Consider the following 17,791-nt stretch of genomic DNA (forward strand, 5'->3'; position numbering starts at 1 on the left):
ATTTGTAATTCAGCAGATCAAAGCCTAAAACAAACATTATATCATGCGAATGCACCTTAGTTAAAAGTGGATAATGATGCGTGATGCATCAGTGAATAAGACTAAGTATGATACTTGAATGTCTTGCCCGTTAAAAGAAAGTGTCCTGATGTAGTTTGGTAAGGCTTCAGTTGATCTTGGCTGAATGGATTGATGCGAGAAAAACCAGCTTGATGCAGATGATCCTTGGTAAATGAACAGACAAGGCAGAGGCCTGGCACAAACTTAGATGTATGCTGGAAACACCTAAAGCCGCCTTTCCACTGCACACGACATACGGAAACGACAGTCAGAGTTCTCCCCCTAGTGGCAGTCATAATGAAGTTTCAGTTTAATCGTATATGGGAGGGAAGCTCATTCCAGCGCAAGAGGCTTCATTCTAATATATTTACCATGGTGGAATAAATAACCTACCCGGAAACACGCTGGCAAACGGGGCTCCGGTGAAGCTAGGGGGGCCAATCACCCGCCTAGTGGTTAAATACGATTACAGAAACATTCATGGATAACATTCAGAAAGGTTTGGAAGTAGAAGGTGTCTCCTCCCAGAAGAATATGACACTGGACAACTCAAGCCGAAAGGACGTTGCCCAGCTGACCCCCCTTCTTACAACCAAACACAGTATAAAGATAGGTTCATGGAACATTAGAATGATGTATCAAGCCGGTAAAGCATCTCAGATAGCAGCTGAAATGAAACAGTACAACCTCTCCCTAATAGGACTCAGTGAAACTAGGTGGACTCAATCAGGAAAAACACAACTTTCTAGTGGAGAAACAATAATATATGCGGGACATAAACAGGAAATGCCCCACATTCAGAAGGAGTGGGACTAATACTCTCGAATGAAGCAGCCAGGTCACTGATGGAGTGGGAGGCAGTAAATTCACGTATCATCAGAGCAAGGTTCTATACCAAGACCAAGAAACTCACTATTATCCAGTGCTATGCACCTACAAATGAAGCAGAACAGCAAATAAAAGACAACTTCTATGATGTACTACAACAAGTCATCCAGAAACAGAAGAAGAAAGACATCATTATTCTGACAGGTGACTTTAACGCCAAGATAGGCCAAGATAACATGGGCAAAGAGCACATAATGGGCAAACTCGGTCTAGGGCAAATGAAGAATAACGGAGAGCAATTCTCAGATTTCTGTGCATTTTATAATCTAGTTATAGGAGGCAGTGTATTCCCACACAAAAGAGAGCACAAAGCAACTTTGGTAATGATTGTATGAAATTGTATGAAAATCAGATAGATCACATTTGTATCAGCAAGAATTTCAGGAGATCCCTCCTAGACGTCAGGGTAAAAAGAGGAGCTGACGCGTCCACAGACCACCACCTTCTAATAGGGACACTCCGGTTAAAACTCAAGAAATTTGCAAATTCTGCAAGAGAAATCAGCACCAGATATAATGTCAGCCTTCTCCAAGACCAGAACACCAGAGAGAAATACCAAATCACTCTCTCGACTTCCGGTGTGCTGCTCGGTGGCGCACTGCGTCTCAGTATTGTGTTTGCGATGTCTGATTTGTCTGTCTAATGTCAACGTATGGTCTTTGTGGTCTTGTAAAAGTGGAAAGAGTGTAAAAGTGGAAAGATGAATGCTGAAAAAAAGGCAATCTTGATCTGGACTTTGGGGACAATATGTCTCTACGGATTATGTTCGGCCATACAAACTCCAACCGCACGCGGATCGCTGACAACATGCGATCTCACAGTTCCGTTTGCGCGTTTGTACAGCCGGGAGACGATCATGGAACTAAACTTCGTGATGACTCAAGAGTTGAAAACAAGCCAATTCAGAGATGTGCTTGGAAATATTCCCGATGAGTTGGTGAGAACCAAACGGAAGAAAAGAGGACGAAGAGGGGGCATTCGGAGACAATTAAGAAGACGATTCAACCGGCCTCCTCTGCCATCTATCGTTTTCAGCAACTTGCGCTCTCTAAACAACAAAGTGGATATGATAAGATCGCACACAAGGTACTGTCATGAATTTCGTGAGGCATCTCTGCTTTGTTTCACAGAAAGTTGGCTGAAGTCGGCAATGCCTGACTCGCTCTTTGAAGTCCCTGGTTTTACATTAGTACGAGCTGATAGAGACGAAGTCTCGGGTAAAAGCAAAGGAGGCGGTATTTGCGTTTATATAAAAGATAAAAGGTGCCAAGCGTATTCAGTAAAATACAAGGTGTGTGACTCTAATGTGGAATTTCTCGGCATGACTTTAAGACCTTATTATCTGCCTAGAGAATTTGGCTGTATTCTGCTGTTCGTGGTATATGTGCCGCCCAGTGGTAAAACATCTCAGGCAGCCAGGCTGATTGCGGATCATGTTCATGAATTGCAACTTAACTACTCAGATGCACCTGTGATCGTGCTTGGCGATTTAAACCAATGCAAACTGGAGACTCTGTTGCCTGGATTTGAACAGTATGTGAAAACTCAAACAAGAAATCACGCTATTCTTGATAAATGCTTTGTGAACGTTAAGGACGCTTATGTGTCAAAGAGTATGCCACCAATCTTAAACTCTAATTACAATGTAGTACATATGATTCCAGTGTACAGGTCCAAACTTAAAAAAAGTAAACCAGAAAAGAAAATAATTAGATTGTGGACGAATGAAAGTGTACAACAACTGAAAGCTTGTTTTGATTGGACAAATTGGGACGTTTTTGAGGAAGAATTACTTGATGAAAGAACTATAATTTTAAATGACTACATCAACTTCTGTGTAGAGCTGGTAATACCTACAAAAGAGATTAAAGTTTATCCAAACAATAAACCATATGTCACTAAGGGTATTAAAGAAGTTATAAATTCGAGGAAAGTAGCATTTAGGAATAAGGATATTGTAGTACTTAAACAAGCAAACAGAGAGCTAAAAATTAAGCTAAAAGAAACCAAAGAAGTTCATAAGAAGCGTTTGGAGGAAGCCTTTAAAACTAATAACACAAAAAAGGTTTGGGATATTATGAAAACAATTACTGGTCTGTCACCTTCAAACAAACCCATTGTGATTGATAATGAATTTCGTTTTGGTAATGAACTAAACACATTCTTCACCAGATTTGAATCAGTAGGTACTTATTCCAAATGCAGTGAAATAATAGATACTGTGGCTTTATCATCATCTGACAGAATTCTGATTGAAGTTGAGGAAGTAAGAAAAATGTTTCAGTCTATTAATACGAAAAAATCTTCTGGCCCAGATGGATGTAGTGCAGGTCTCTTAAAGAAGTGTGCAAGTGAATTGGCTCCAGTCTGGCAGTGTCACGGTGATCCGTGTCATGTTTTATGTCTTTTCCATATTGTCATCACCTGGACAATTCTTAATTATCACCTCATTCATTCCACCTGTGTGTCATTAGTCTTTGTGTATTTATACTGCTGTCTGTGTCACACTTGTTGCCGGAAGATTGTCATTACTACCCAGTCTGTTTCCAGTGTCATGTTTTGGATGTTCCTGTGTTATGTTTTGGATGTTCCTGTGTTTGCTACCTGTTCGTCATTTTACTCCTCGTGTTTTTGGTTTCCTATTTTATCATTAAATGTTATTTATTTTCGAACTCTGCGTTTGCGTCCTTACCCCACTTCCATGTCATGACAGAATCTTCCGGCCATCATTGGACGCAGCGAGTTCGGGGAGGGCTGCTTCCCCAAGAATTTAGTTGAGGGGGAGTAGTGACATCGGGGCGTGCTCTGCCCCGATGTCTCTTGGGGATCACCGAGAGAGATCGCTCGCTCCGGCAGGAGGGGGATCGGCCCAGACGGTCTCCGCACGGTTGAGTCGTCATCTCTGGTTCCTCGGAGGTCCACCGCTGTGCTCGACTGGGGCCCGGAACGGACACCACGCCCGATCATTTCCCCGGGGTGGTCGCCACCGTGAGGGAGCCCGTTCCCCGAGATGGCGGGACGCGACTTCCGGGGACATCGGATCCCCGGCGATTCCCAGAAGCTGGTAATTCGTCTGCCTCAGTCCTCATGAGGGTCGCTCCCGTTCGGCCAGGCCGGCTCACCGCCCATTGGCTTCGTCCCGGCGGCTGCCGGTTTCGTCAGGGTCTCCAAGCCCTCCATCCCTCCCCTGGACCCACCCTACCAGACTTTGTTTGTTTTTGTAATGAGTGTCTGGTAGCCACTCCTAGAGGGAGGGGTTATGTCACGGTGATCCGTGTCATGTTTTATGTCTGTTCCATATTGTCATCACCTGGACAATTCTTAATTATCACCTCATTCATTCCACCTGTGTGTCATTAGTCTTTGTGTATTTATACTGCTGTCTGTGTCACACTTGTTGCCGGAAGATTGTCATTACTACCCAGTCTGTTTCCAGTGTCATGTTATGGATGTTCCTGTGTTATGTTTTGGATGTTCCTGTGTTTGCTACCTGTTCGTCATTTTACTCCTCGTGTTTTTGGTTTCCTATTTTATCATTAAATGTTATTTATTTTCGAACTCTGCGTTTGCGTCCTTACCCCACTTCCGTGTCATGACAGGCAGTCAGTATTCCAAGCTTCAGTTGACACACATACAGTTCCTGTGCTATGGAAGACAGCATATATAAAACCATTACCTAAAATTTCATGTCCAAGAGAATTTAAAGATTTTAGACCAATAGCCCTTACTTCAGTAATTGTGAAATGTCTTGAAAGATTGTTACTTCAGCACTTAGTCAGGATGGTTAAAAACAAACTTGATCCTTGGCAGTTTGCCTACAAGAAAGGCTGTAGTACCGAAGATGCAGTTGCTGCTTTGGTGCATATCATCTCCAAACAGTTAGACAAACCCAATGCAACCATCAGAACTTTGTTCCTAGACTTTTCGTCCGCGTTTAACACTGTTAAAGTCAATACATTGGTGTCAAAACTTGTACAACTGAGTGTAAACCCCTATTTGATTAGGTGGTATATGTCATTCCTTACTAACAGAATTCAGAAAGTTAAAGTGAATAAGACACTGTCATCTGCTATTACAACTAATGTTGGAGTACCCCAAGGCTGTGTTAGTTCTGCCATACTTTTCACCTTGTACACAGATGATTGTCGAACTGACAGGTTAAATCAGTATGTATTGAAGTATTCTGATGACACTGTGTTAATATCTGTGCTGCATGATGGGAACAGCCCTGAGTTTCATCAACAGGGTGTCGATAATTTGGTTGAATGGTGTGAGAAAAATGATCTTGTCATTAACATAGGTAAAACAGAAGAAATTATATTTGAGTCTACAGCAAATACTAATATAAATACATCGGCTGTTTTCATCCATAATAAAACAATTAGACAGGTCAAAACATATAAGTATCTAGGAGTAACGATTGACAACATGTTATCTTGGAATGATCATATTGAGTCTCTTTGTAAAAAACTAAGCAGAGAATCTTTTTTCTTCGTCGTCTTAGGTCATTCGGAGTAAGAAATCCGATCCTTCTCATGTTCTTCTTGTCTGTTATAATGAGTGTAATGCAATATTGCAACTGTATTTGGTATAGGAGTTTGCCTGTTAAGTTAAAAACAAGGTTATTTAACCTACTAAAAATCTGTTCAAAGATTGTAGGTCAGCCCCTTGTGCAGCTATATGAGTCAGCATACTATAATAATCTAATGAGACTGGCTAATAATATAGTTACTGATCCTAATCATGTTCTGCACAATGAATTTGAATTATTACCATCAAACCGAAGATACAGAGTTCCAAAATTTAACAAAGTGAAGCTGAAAAATTATTTTGTGTATCAGGCAACCCTAGAACTGAATAAGACGCTTAACCAAAAGTCAAGAGTACTGTGAATGTGATGTAATTGGAGAAGGGTATGTAATGTATAATGTGTCTTGTGTCTCTGTGAAGTGTATGTCATTGTTTAACGAATGTTAATTGTTGTAAACCTGGATACTGTGATGCAAGAAAAATTTCAGACTTTGTCTGACAATAAAGTACCATATCATATCATATCATATCAAACCGGTTCCTCCCCCTGTGCAAACTGGAAGTAGAGCACCAAACCGTGGACCAACGATGGCAGAACATGAAGCTGGCCTGGATAGAGGCATGCGAGATCACATGCGGGAGAAGGACAAGGCAACACAAGGAGTGGATCACAGGAGATACTCTACAGAAAATAGAATTGCGCAAACAGGCCAAAAACACTCTCAACAATGGCCGCACAAGAACCACAAAAGTTAAAGCACAGCAAGCCTACATATTGGCAGACAAGCTTGTTAACTCTTTCCCCGCCATTGACGAGATATCTCGTCAATTAAGAGAAAACGCTTCCCCGCCAATGACGAGATTTTCCGTCTTTCCGCAATACCTCTATTATCCACCAGGTGGCGCCCTTCTGCAACTTTTTAAACCCGGAAGTATTGCCCTATGGCAAGCGGCTGCATGTCCGTGTCTGTTTTAAAGATCGCTCTGAATGGGATCTCTATGAAAAGTCCGTCACAAAAATGGAATTATCTCTGCTTTTTGCTCAAAATGTGGTGTTTTTGCAGAAACCTACCCATATTCAAAAGCTGATTGCTAAAGGACCACTGAAGGTAGGATAAAACGGGTTTTTTTTGTTTGAAAGCAGAGGGTCTGTTCTTTCATTTGGTATATTGTATGTTTATATATTTAAAGAAGAACATTTTCTGGAAGACATTAAACTTTGGTGAAAATCATGAAAAACGCTGGCGCTGGCTGGCAACTTTAAAAAAAAAATGCTGGCGGTGAAAGAGTTAAAAAGAACATCAAGAAAGATAAAAAACTATTCTTTAACAACCTAGCAACCCAAGCAAAAGAAGCAGCAGCTCAACATAACATGATGGAGCTTTATGATACCACACGGAAATTAGCAGGCAAACACAAAAGACCAGATAGGCCAATACTAGACAAAGATGGGAAAATACTCACTAAACAAGAAGATCAGATGAAGAGGTGGGCCGAGCACTTCAGAGATATACTGAACAGACCCAGGCCAATCGAATTGGCCGATATCCCTCCAGCCGTACATCCCCTACAGGTTAATACCAACAAGCCCACCAAACAAGAAATAAGAAAGGCCATTCAAAAACTGAAAAACAACAAAGCACCAGGGCCTGATGGAATCCCCCCTGAAGCCATCAAAGCAGACCCAGAGATGGCAACAACACTACTTCATCAACTCTTCAAACAGATCTGGGAGGATGAAAGGGTGCCAAACGATTGGACAGAGGGATACTTGGTGAAACTCCCCAAAAAAGGAAACCTAAAAGATTGTAACAACTACAGGGGTATCATGCTTACATCTGTGCCAGGGAAGATTTTAAGCAGGATTGTTCTGGAAAGACTATCAAAAGAATTGGACAAAAAATTCAGATAACAACAAGCAGGTTTCCGTCAAGACAGATCATGACAGATCAAGTTGACTGGATCATGAAGGCAACCACAGCTGAACAAAATCTGGGTATTCAGTGGACAATGTGGTCCCAGTTAGAAGATCTGGACTTCGCCGATGACATAGTCCTCTTGTCACACACCAACACACAAATGCAGACCAAACTCACAAAACTTGCCAGAAATGCAGCAACCACTGGACTTCACATCAACAAAACAAAAACCAAGGTGATGACCATTAACCACAAAATAGATGCCATAAAACTGGATGGAGAGGGACTAGAAGAGGTGGACACACATACATATTTAGGAAGCGTTGTTGGGAAGGATGGAGGTAGTGACAAAGACATACAAGCAAGAATAGGGAAGGCAAGATCAGCCTTTCTAACACTTAAGCCAATATGGAACGCAAAATATATTTCCAAAAACACAAAACTTTGCATCTTCAATTCCAATGTTAAATCAGTTTTATTATATGGGGCAGAAACTTGGAGAACCACAAAAGCATCATCAAATAAGTTACAAACAGTCATAGGGCTGGGCGATATGACAAAAAAAAATTATCGAGAAAATGTTTTCCATATCAGTCGATATCGATAATTATCATGATAAATAAAAAATCTTTACTCCTGTCAAATTTAAAGGCGGATTTTTGCTCCTGAATGAAAATTGTAAAAACCAGACAGTTAATAATGGTTTTAAACTACTTTTTATTTAGAACATGACACATACAAATACTAAAATCTTGTTTTAATGCATCTGTATTAAATGTAAATCTATTTGTTATGAAATCAACACATTTCTGACACAAAAGCAGCAGACTACTGTCACTTTAAGACCCAAGACAGACTGCTTTACGTTTCAATATACTGAGTAACGGCTGTTTATGTTCACTTAAACAAGAAAGAAAACTTAGTTCAGTGATCACGCGTGTGTTATACATATACGAGCTATACTCGCTGATAAATGGATGTCAAGAGTGTCACGTTGCTGTGGGAGCGCACATACGCAAACACTATATTCACTGCAGTGGTGGATCTGCTGCTTTTCCTCAGTTTCTTGAATTTGTGAATGTCCTGTAAATATACTTTTAAAGCTGTGCGGACGTGTGCGTGCGCAAGGCGGACGCTGAATGAAAGTACAGTATACTGCACCTATTGTGTCTGCTGTGTTTCACGAACCCTGTTTGCGCGTCCAACATAACACACAAGAAAATGTTTCCGCGCATTTGGATTCCGTGATTCCGTCCGCGTTATCCGCATCACGAAAATCATAGGTCTCTACTAATAAATGAGTAACTTGCCTCATCTTCCACTCCTTCAAGTCTAACGGTCACTGTGATTGTAAACCAAGAGCGCGTGCCGCATCCGGAAGTGCTCGCGCAACATTACGGACAGTGCGTAAACATTATCGATCACTTATCGAACTGTCCTTATCGTTTTATCGAAAAAGTTTATATCGGTAAAATTATCGTTATCGAATTACCGCCCAGCACTAAACATTCATTAACCGATGCTTACAACACATCCTGGAGATTTACTGGCCTAACACCATTACAAATGAAGAACTCTGGCAAATCACACAACAAGAACCAATTGAAACTCAAATAAAACGCAGGAAATGGGGTTGGATTGGACATACCTTAAGAAAACCATCTTCTAACTTGACCAGACAGGCCTTAACCTGGAACCCACAAGGAAAAAGAAAGCCAGGAAGACCAAGAAACAGCTGGAAAGGGTCTGTTGAGGCAGAACTCAGGAAAGCAACATCATCTTGGAAGGACGCAGAGAAGATCGCCCAACATCGAACCACCTGGAGGAAGTTCATGAATGACCTATGCTCCCCAAAGAGCAAAAGGGTGTAGAAGAAGAATAAATAAATGAATGCAAATGAATGAAACAATAAACAGCTATGCATACATGACAAAGATTGCCAATATTTTTTTGAGAGAACATATAAAGACAAGATTAAAATAATTACATACACAAATTAAATTAATAATGTATTTATTATCAGTAATCAATAGTGTTTTTTTAAGGATACAAGTGTAACTAATAAAGTTAAACCAAAAGGATTAATCATTTTCACCTCACACACAGTTTGTGATTGGAATACAATGAAAAACATAACTTCCGGTCGGCATATCGCATGCGGTTTAGTCGCACAAGTTCAAATTTTTTAACGCATCCAACCGTCAAAACGGATCCGATATTTACGCATCCGCAGATGGTCGGCACCTCACGCATCCGCTTTGCGACTCTCCAAAGGAAATGAATGACTTCCGGCTTATCGACCGTTGTTTGTCGTGTGCAGTGGAAAGGCGGCTTAAGCCCTTTTCACACAGAGATTCCGTAAAATACACGGGACAGGCATCCTGGATTTTTCCGGAATAGTTAAAGTTTTTGTTCATTCACACTGCCAAGATTACACGGCATCTGATGGTCCCGGAAAGACACGTGACCTGTTGAAAGTCCCGCCCTCTCTTCTACGCAGCATCTGAAGTTTGCAAAGTATTTATTATTTCTCTCTCCAGAAACAACTCGCGTGCATTTTTGTTTATAATAAGACTACAAAGGAGCGCGTGAACGCACAGTTCTGTGCTGGTGAATGATCTCAGCTTCTGAGTGGATATTTGACAAGCTCCCTGATCTCTGCTTTAATACAGTTTTTAGACATTTCTCATCGTGATTGTTTATATGCATTTAAAACCCGCATTTTGAGGAGCTGAACGATATATCTTGGTGGGATGACGCGCGGGTATTTTCGTTTATTATAACTCAAATGAGCACGTGACGCGATATTCTTTTATGCTGCTGAATGATCTCCGTTTCAACGCAGTAAATGACAAGCTAACTTACCTGATTCTGCTTCAGTCCAGTTTGCTGACATTTCTCGTCGTGAATGTTGTTAATTCCTTATTTTAAAGAGTTGAACCAACTTCGTGTTGCCATGACATGCGCGTCCTCACTACGGCACGTGCGTCATTGTTTATGCGTCTCATTTATCATTTCCTGAAAACTGCTTCAATCTAGTTTGCAACATTTCTCGTGGTGAATGTTTATATGCATGTTATCTCTCGTTGTAAGGAGCTGAACCATAACTTGTGTTGAGATGACGCGCGTGTCCTCACTACGACACGCCCATTACGGCATTGTTGCGGCTTCATGTTCACACAGAAGGTTATCCGGGTATCTGACTAGGTCCTCTTTCCAGCAATGATCCCAGAAGATTAACGTGACCAGTTTTTGTTCACACAGACGCTTGTCTGGCAATTTTACGGGTATTTTCTGGGACCAAAGGTCTGTGTGAATGGGGTTCTAGTTTCGCATCCTCATCCTGCTGAGAGTCCTGAGAGGACTCAGATGTATCCAGAAAGAAACACTTAAGAGATGTGTGTGCTCCACACACACAACTCAGATAAGAACTCATATAACAACTCCCAACTCAACTACATCTCGCATACGAAAACCACAGAACATCTGGTGTGTTCTTAGGTAGGGTTTTTTAAGCTGTGAAGAGGTCACACCTAAAGATGTGTCTGATCCAATCAGAGGTCACACTTTCAGAGGAAAAGTTAACTGTCTTTGTCTTCCAACATGCTGTTTTGCATATGGAATTCAATTAGATGTGAAGGTGGAAATGTTAAAGAGTTTCATAATATTATTATGAAGAAGAGTTTCCTAATCATAATTCATATTATCATTCAGGAAATAAAAAACGAAACACATACCAAACAAGGTCTAGAAATGATTTGGATTAAAGGAATAGTCTACTCATTTTCAATATTTAAATATGTTATTACCTTAACTAAGAACTGTTGAATCATCCCTCTATCATCTGTGTGTGTGCGCACGTAAGCGCTGGAGCTACGATAGCATTTAGCTTTGCCCCATTCATTCAATGGTACCATTTAGAGATAAAGTTAGAAGTGACCAAACACATCAACGTTTTTCCTATTTAAGACGAGTAGTTATACGAGCAAGTTTGGTGGTACAAAATAAAACATAGCGCTTTTCTAAGCGGATTTAAAAGAGTAACTATATTTTATGGCGTAATAGCACTTTTGGGCGTACTTCGACTTGGCGCAGTAACACCCTCCCTCTCCCATTATGAGAGTGAGAAGGGGAGCAGACTTTTCAGGTTAGTCGAAGTACTCCCAAAAGTGCTATTACGCCATAAAATATAGTTCCTCTTTTAAATCCGCTTAGAAAAGCGCTACGTTTTATTTTGTACCACCAAACTTGCTCGTATAACTACTCGTCTTAAATAGGAAAAACGTTGATGTGTTTGGTCACTTCTAACTTTATCTCTAAATGGCAGCATTGAATGAATGGGGCTAAGCTAAATGCTATCGTAGCGTCGCAGCGCGCTCCAGCGCTTACGTGCACACACACAGATGATAGAGGGATGATTCAACAGTTCTTAGTTAAGGTAATAACATATTTTAATATTGAAAATGAGTAGACTATTCCTTTAAGTAAGTAATACTAAACATTCATTAAAACTAGTTTGGGTTAATATACTGATATAACATAAACCCCAAGAACATAATCCATGATGAGATTAGAAATAGTTGATTAAGACATTTCCCCTTTTACATTTATAAATGAATACATGCATGACTAAATAGAAAGTTTATCTGTCTGTTACAAAATCTCCCACATTCTTTTGTGTTAAAAAAACTCTAATCTTAATGTGATACCATAGTCACGAGAGAGTTCTGCTTTGAAGTGTTAAAAGCCGTTTAGTTTGGGGGTAGTTTACAGACCCCTGGGCTTAGCCTGCTTTTTGACTGAGGGTCTGCACTTATATTTATGAAATATAAGAAGTTATTGTGGGTCTGATCTGTCTCAGTCGTTACATGAGTGTAATGTGGGTTTATTATCAGTAATGAACTAATCAAGGTAATCATTCAAACACACACATGCACGCACAAACACACAAACACATAGCAGAGGTTGTGTTAGACTTTTTCAATATCTGTCATTTATTTACGAGCAGCATTGTAAAGATCTGCTTTGCAAATTAATTCAGTTTAAAACAGTTTAAAACAAGCTCTGAACCAATGATTCGAAATAAAAGATTCGTAAATATTTCGAAGCCTCATGAAGTGTGCATCGAAATCGCCCATCACTAGTTTATTCTGTTGTGACCTGGTCTGTTATATTGGATTATTGATTGTTCTCTGCCTGCCCTGACCCTGCCTATCCCTGTTTATGATTCTGGATTGTCCCTGTATATTAAACGCTCTATCAATAAAACTGCAAATGGATCCTCTGTCTCGTGACTCCTCATTACAGCTAGCCTGTAAGTAATTGTAATCTTACCTGTGACGGATTTGTGTTGGGTCTCTTAGGGCACACTCTCACTATTCAAACCAAACCGCGCTCGGGCGCGTTTGACCCCCAAAGCCTGGTTTGATTGACTAGTGTGATCGCTCTGTTTCGTGCCCAGGGGCGCGAATCGATTAATCGCGCCGTGGCCGGGTTGCAGAGGTGGGCTGGAGCGCGGTTCACTTGGGCTCAGGCGCGGAAGGCTGTGGTGTGAGCGCAATCGCGCCTGAGCGCGATTCAAAAGGTGAAGACGTCAGTTGTGCGCCAACTCACCTTCATCTGCCTCCGTAAAAACTTTTTGATGCGCGCAGGGGGGTTACGGGAATGTCCGAGCTGCACACGTGACAGATCAAGTAAGCAATATGATGACATGTGAGAGGGCTGTCTGTAATCGCGCACCAAACGACTCCAATTAAAAAAAACACAGACTTAACATTACGGTGGGTTCCAGTGTTAAGAGAGCGCTTTACTTCCTGCTTTTTCAAAACAATCGCATCTTAATGACGAAAGCGCGCCCGGACTCGGATCGATAAGAAGTACAGTGTGAGTGCATGCACCTGGGGGAGTAGGGAGGGGTGACAATCGTGCTGGGGCATGGTTTGGTTTGGATAATGTGAGTGCGCCCTTAGCCTCTGGTCCTTGTATGGTCTGGTGCTGTCCTATATCAACCACATCGTCCTCAGCAGGTGATCCATTCTGAAGTTGACGCAAAATGTGTGGCAAGTTAATCACTGAATTTGGTGTTATTTTGGTATTGAGTGGGATCTTAAAGGTCACGTTCTTCATCATCCCATTTTTTAAACCCTAGTTAGTGTATAATGTTGCTATAATAGCATAAATAATACCTGTAAAATCATAAAGCTCAAAGTTCACTGCCAGGCGATATATTTTCTTTAATAGAATTCCTCTTTCAAAGCCTACAACGAACGGCCGGTTTGAAAACTCCGCGGAATTCCATGGATTTTAGTGCACGTCATTAGCTGCTTTCTAGTTCAGGCGTCACTGCACAGACAATAGCCGTATGATTAGGGCTGTGCCGGTTTCAGAATTGGTGATGACGGTTATGACGTGAGTCAAATGTGACGGTTCGTAACATAACCGTCTGTGGTTTGGGGGGGACGTTTTGCTCATTTAAATGCTCATGGATTGACACGAAAGTGTCATTTTACCATAAAATCACAAATGTGATGCCAAGTGTGTTTTAAACAGTGATGACTTTGAGCAATTTAACAGAAAGCAATGAATTATTTCATTGTCACTCTTTGCCCAGCATAAATTAATCCTCTATCTATCATCTATCTTAATAATCTTTAGAGAAACAGATTTTTGCCATGGGCTTTTTATGTCTGTAATTGTATCTCTCATTACACGGACCAGAACAGCACGAAAACAATGTGGATTAAAAAGCGTATTGAAGAGGTTTTGCTCATAAATGCATGTAAAAGAAAGTAATGTGAACTTGAGATTGTTATACTGTTATTAAACTGCACAGTATGCGCTGCAAACGCAGCCGGTGAGCCATGCGCAGCAAACGCTCTACGAAAACGCGCTGCTCAGTGCTCAAGCTTGGGATGTGAAACCAGCATTTGAATAAACTAGACACTGATTAGCTACTTGCTCTACGTTTATTTAAAATTAACAGCAAGACAACTAGCAGTGAATGTGCTTTCAGGAGAGTTCGTAGATTAGCATGGGAGGATTTGAACTTGAAAAGCAGAGTGTACTGACGCCTTTCCACGGTTAAAACAACATTCCTTCTTTTGGTCATTCATGTTTATTTGATGCTATAAATTAACTAGAAGGAAGAGATCATTTCAAAGGTGAGACTTTGTTTAATATGTTTAATCTCAAAAGTAACCAAAAGTAAACCTGGTCTGTCCTGTATGTCAGTGCATTATATAATGACCGTCACACCCCTACGTATGACATTAAATTATTGTTAAAGTGATGCGAAAGTGCACAGTAAAGTACCCCGCAGCTTTTGAAGTACTCTCACGATATCTTGATGTCACACACCGATCAGTCTGCGCAACCCTGCTTGACCTATCTACCCCGTGTATGCGAGTTTATGAGCAGTAGGCTGTTGTGGTTGTCGTTACGGTTTCAGTCAGCTCAAACTTGATGAAATGATGAGTAAAATAAAATGTACCACTGAGGAGTTAAGGAAACGTCATTTGTCTGCAAAAATTACAGCACGGGACAGAGCAAAAGAATTAGGCAATGACTTTTATGAGGATGGCGGAGTATTGTTCTGTAAAGTCTGTCAGCACTCTGTGGATTACCCAGAGCCGATCCTGACCTCTCTGGGGCCCTAAGCAAAATTCTGCTAAGGGGCCCTCCTACCTTACCCGGGCCATGACCCGTGAGCTTTGCCACACATTCACACTTGACACCACACTGCTCTCACTACAAACCTCCCTCCTTTTAAAAAAGTTTGCTGCATCTGTCAGTCAAAGAGTAGAACAATACAAAATTGAATGAGGTATTAACAAATCTTTATTGAACGAAATATTTTAAATAGAATTTTGAGTTATATATTATCAATTGAATTTAAAGTAAATATTTACATTATCTTAAATATATTAAAAGAAAATAATCAAATATATCAAAATAATATAAAGAAATAGAACACAGCTTTGGATTTTGGGATTTACTTTGTTCCCGCTACAGTCTGGGCATTTTCAGCATTGTGGACACCAGTCTATTTGGACTGTCTGGAATAACCTGAAAAAGTATGTCACATAGTTATTTATGCAGTCATTTACACAAATGCTCTTTGGTCATACAATCTTACTACACTTGTAAATGTAGTATGTAAGTGTGTTAACATTAAAATGTTTGAATTAAAAATCTTACCATCAAAATATTCCTATTCTGCACTTTCTTGAGGCAAAATCATCAATGATAGCATCATATGACAGGTGTTTTTCCACTTCATGATTTATGCTCATGATGGCCAGTCCACTCTCATCCATGGACGTCACAGCAGAGTCGACCACAATGTTGAAAAAATTTACTTCAAGGTTTTTCAGTGCACCAGTCACTGGTTCATCAGGAGCCTCGTAGCTAAAATGCCTCTTGCTGTTTCTCAGTCTCTTCTCTTTCAGAACAGCCTCAACATTAATTTCTTCACAAATGCTTTTGGCTTTGGTCTGGGCCTCAGAGAATCCAGTTTCCCGGTATGTAGTGAGGGAGGCCTTTGCATTTGAGATTAAATTCACTGCAATATCTAGCTGCATTGAGGCAGATTGGAGGAGCTTGTTAACCTTGTTTGTAATTGTCAATATCTCACACCATACAACACAGCAAATCAAGAAACGGTAAGACCCAACTTTCTCTGCAAGTGCTTGTGCCTCCACTTTGGCCACAGGATCATTGATTGTCTGTCTTACTTCTAGTAATGCCTCCCGAACCTCAGAAGCCTGATACCTGATAGCATGAACACTTTGGAGTCTACTCTCCCATCTAGTGTCACTCCATGACTTCACGGTTATGTTTACATGATTCTTTAAAACACTCCATCTTTGTGTGCCCGCTAAAAAGAATGTGAAAAGCTTTTGCGCATTCCCAAAAAACCATCCCAAACATCTTTTGAAGATTTGGCAGCATCTGCAATGACAAGTTTAAGGGTATGTGCTTCACATGGGACGAACACGGCTCTGGGATTTTTTTAAAGCAGTCTGGCTTTGTACTCCTTGGTGCTTGCCCTTCATGTTGGCCCCATTATCGAAAGATTGCCCTCTGCAATCATCAAATGGAATCTTTAGCTCATTCAGCTTATTTAAAATGACAGTGGACAGATTCAAGCCTGTTGTTACCTCAACATTCACAAAGCCGAGGAAGTGCTCTTTGATCTCTGGCTTTCCCTTTAAAGCCACACTTCTTAGAATAATGGACATTTGCTCCTGGTGACTAATGTCAGGTGTACAGTACAAGATAATGGAAAAGTACTTTGAGTCTTTTATTTGAGTAACTATTTCTTCCAGAATTTTGGAACTTATAAACTGTATGAGCTCATTCTGTGTGTGCTGCCCAATGTAATGAGCATGTGTCCCTCCATCTTTAATTCTTCTGAGATGATTTTCCATAACAGGGTCAAATTTTGCCAGTAATTCAACCCCTTTTAAGAAGTTTCCATTATCTGGTTGGAAGAGTTTGTCCGATGAATGCTAGGTTTCTTTCAGCCAGAGACTGTGTGATACTTATTAAACGTGTAAGAACATCCCGCCATCTTTTTCTTTCTGCTTTGAAAATTGTCATTTGTATATGGTCAAGAGTCTGTCCCCAACTAAGGCGCAGATCAAGTTCTCTCCACTTAATCATGTTGTTTGTGTGTTCAGAACTACCCTCATGATGTTTCAGAATGGCATTGATGTTTGACCAGTCATTTACACATTCCTTTATTATTTTGTAGTCTTTTGTAGAAAAGAGCTTACAGCAAAAACAATACACAGCATTGCTCTTGATAGAGTATGAAAGCCAGCTCCTGGGAATCTTTTCCCCATTTTACAGATGTCTCTGTAATAAGCCTGAATGGAACCCTCTTCTAGATTTGTCTTTAGGGTAAGAAAAATCCATTCCTGGTTTGAATGGACCCCTGCGCACTAACTCAGTCCTCATTAAGTCTGTTAAGACTGGGGGCCAATCTGCTGGATCATTTGGTGGAGCAGCAACTGTTCTAATAGGGTCTGAGCTGCTTGTATCTTATCCTGGCTGTACATCTCTGGTTGTTCTAGTACTGATTGAAGCTGTCTGTACTTCACCAGGGGTCTGTGTTAGTACTCGCTGAAGAAGTCTGTCCTGGGTCTGTGTTAATAATTGTTGAAGCTGGCTATACTAGGTCTATTCTAGTACTGCACGAAGATGGCTGCAGTGATTCTGTGCTAGTATTTGGTGAAGCTGGCTGTACTGGGTCTATCCTAGTACTGCATTAAGATGGCTGTATTGAGTCTGTGCTAGAATTTGGTGAAGCTGGCTGTACTGGGTCTATCCTAGTACTGCATGAAGATGGCTGTATTGAGTCTGTGCTAGAATTTGGTGAAGCTGGCTGTACT

The 17,791-nt window shown here is 40.8% G+C and overlaps 1 pseudogene; it reads left to right on the plus strand.

Moving 5' to 3' along the window:
• The first annotated feature begins 540 nt into the window (after positions 1-540).
• On the plus strand, positions 541-9,268 carry LOC141282363 (uncharacterized; annotated as a pseudogene).
• The last annotated feature ends 8,523 nt before the right edge of the window (positions 9,269-17,791 follow it).

This window comes from Paramisgurnus dabryanus, chromosome 6 (genome assembly GCF_030506205.2).
Source record: "Paramisgurnus dabryanus chromosome 6, PD_genome_1.1, whole genome shotgun sequence".
Taxonomy (NCBI): domain Eukaryota; kingdom Metazoa; phylum Chordata; class Actinopteri; order Cypriniformes; family Cobitidae; genus Paramisgurnus; species Paramisgurnus dabryanus.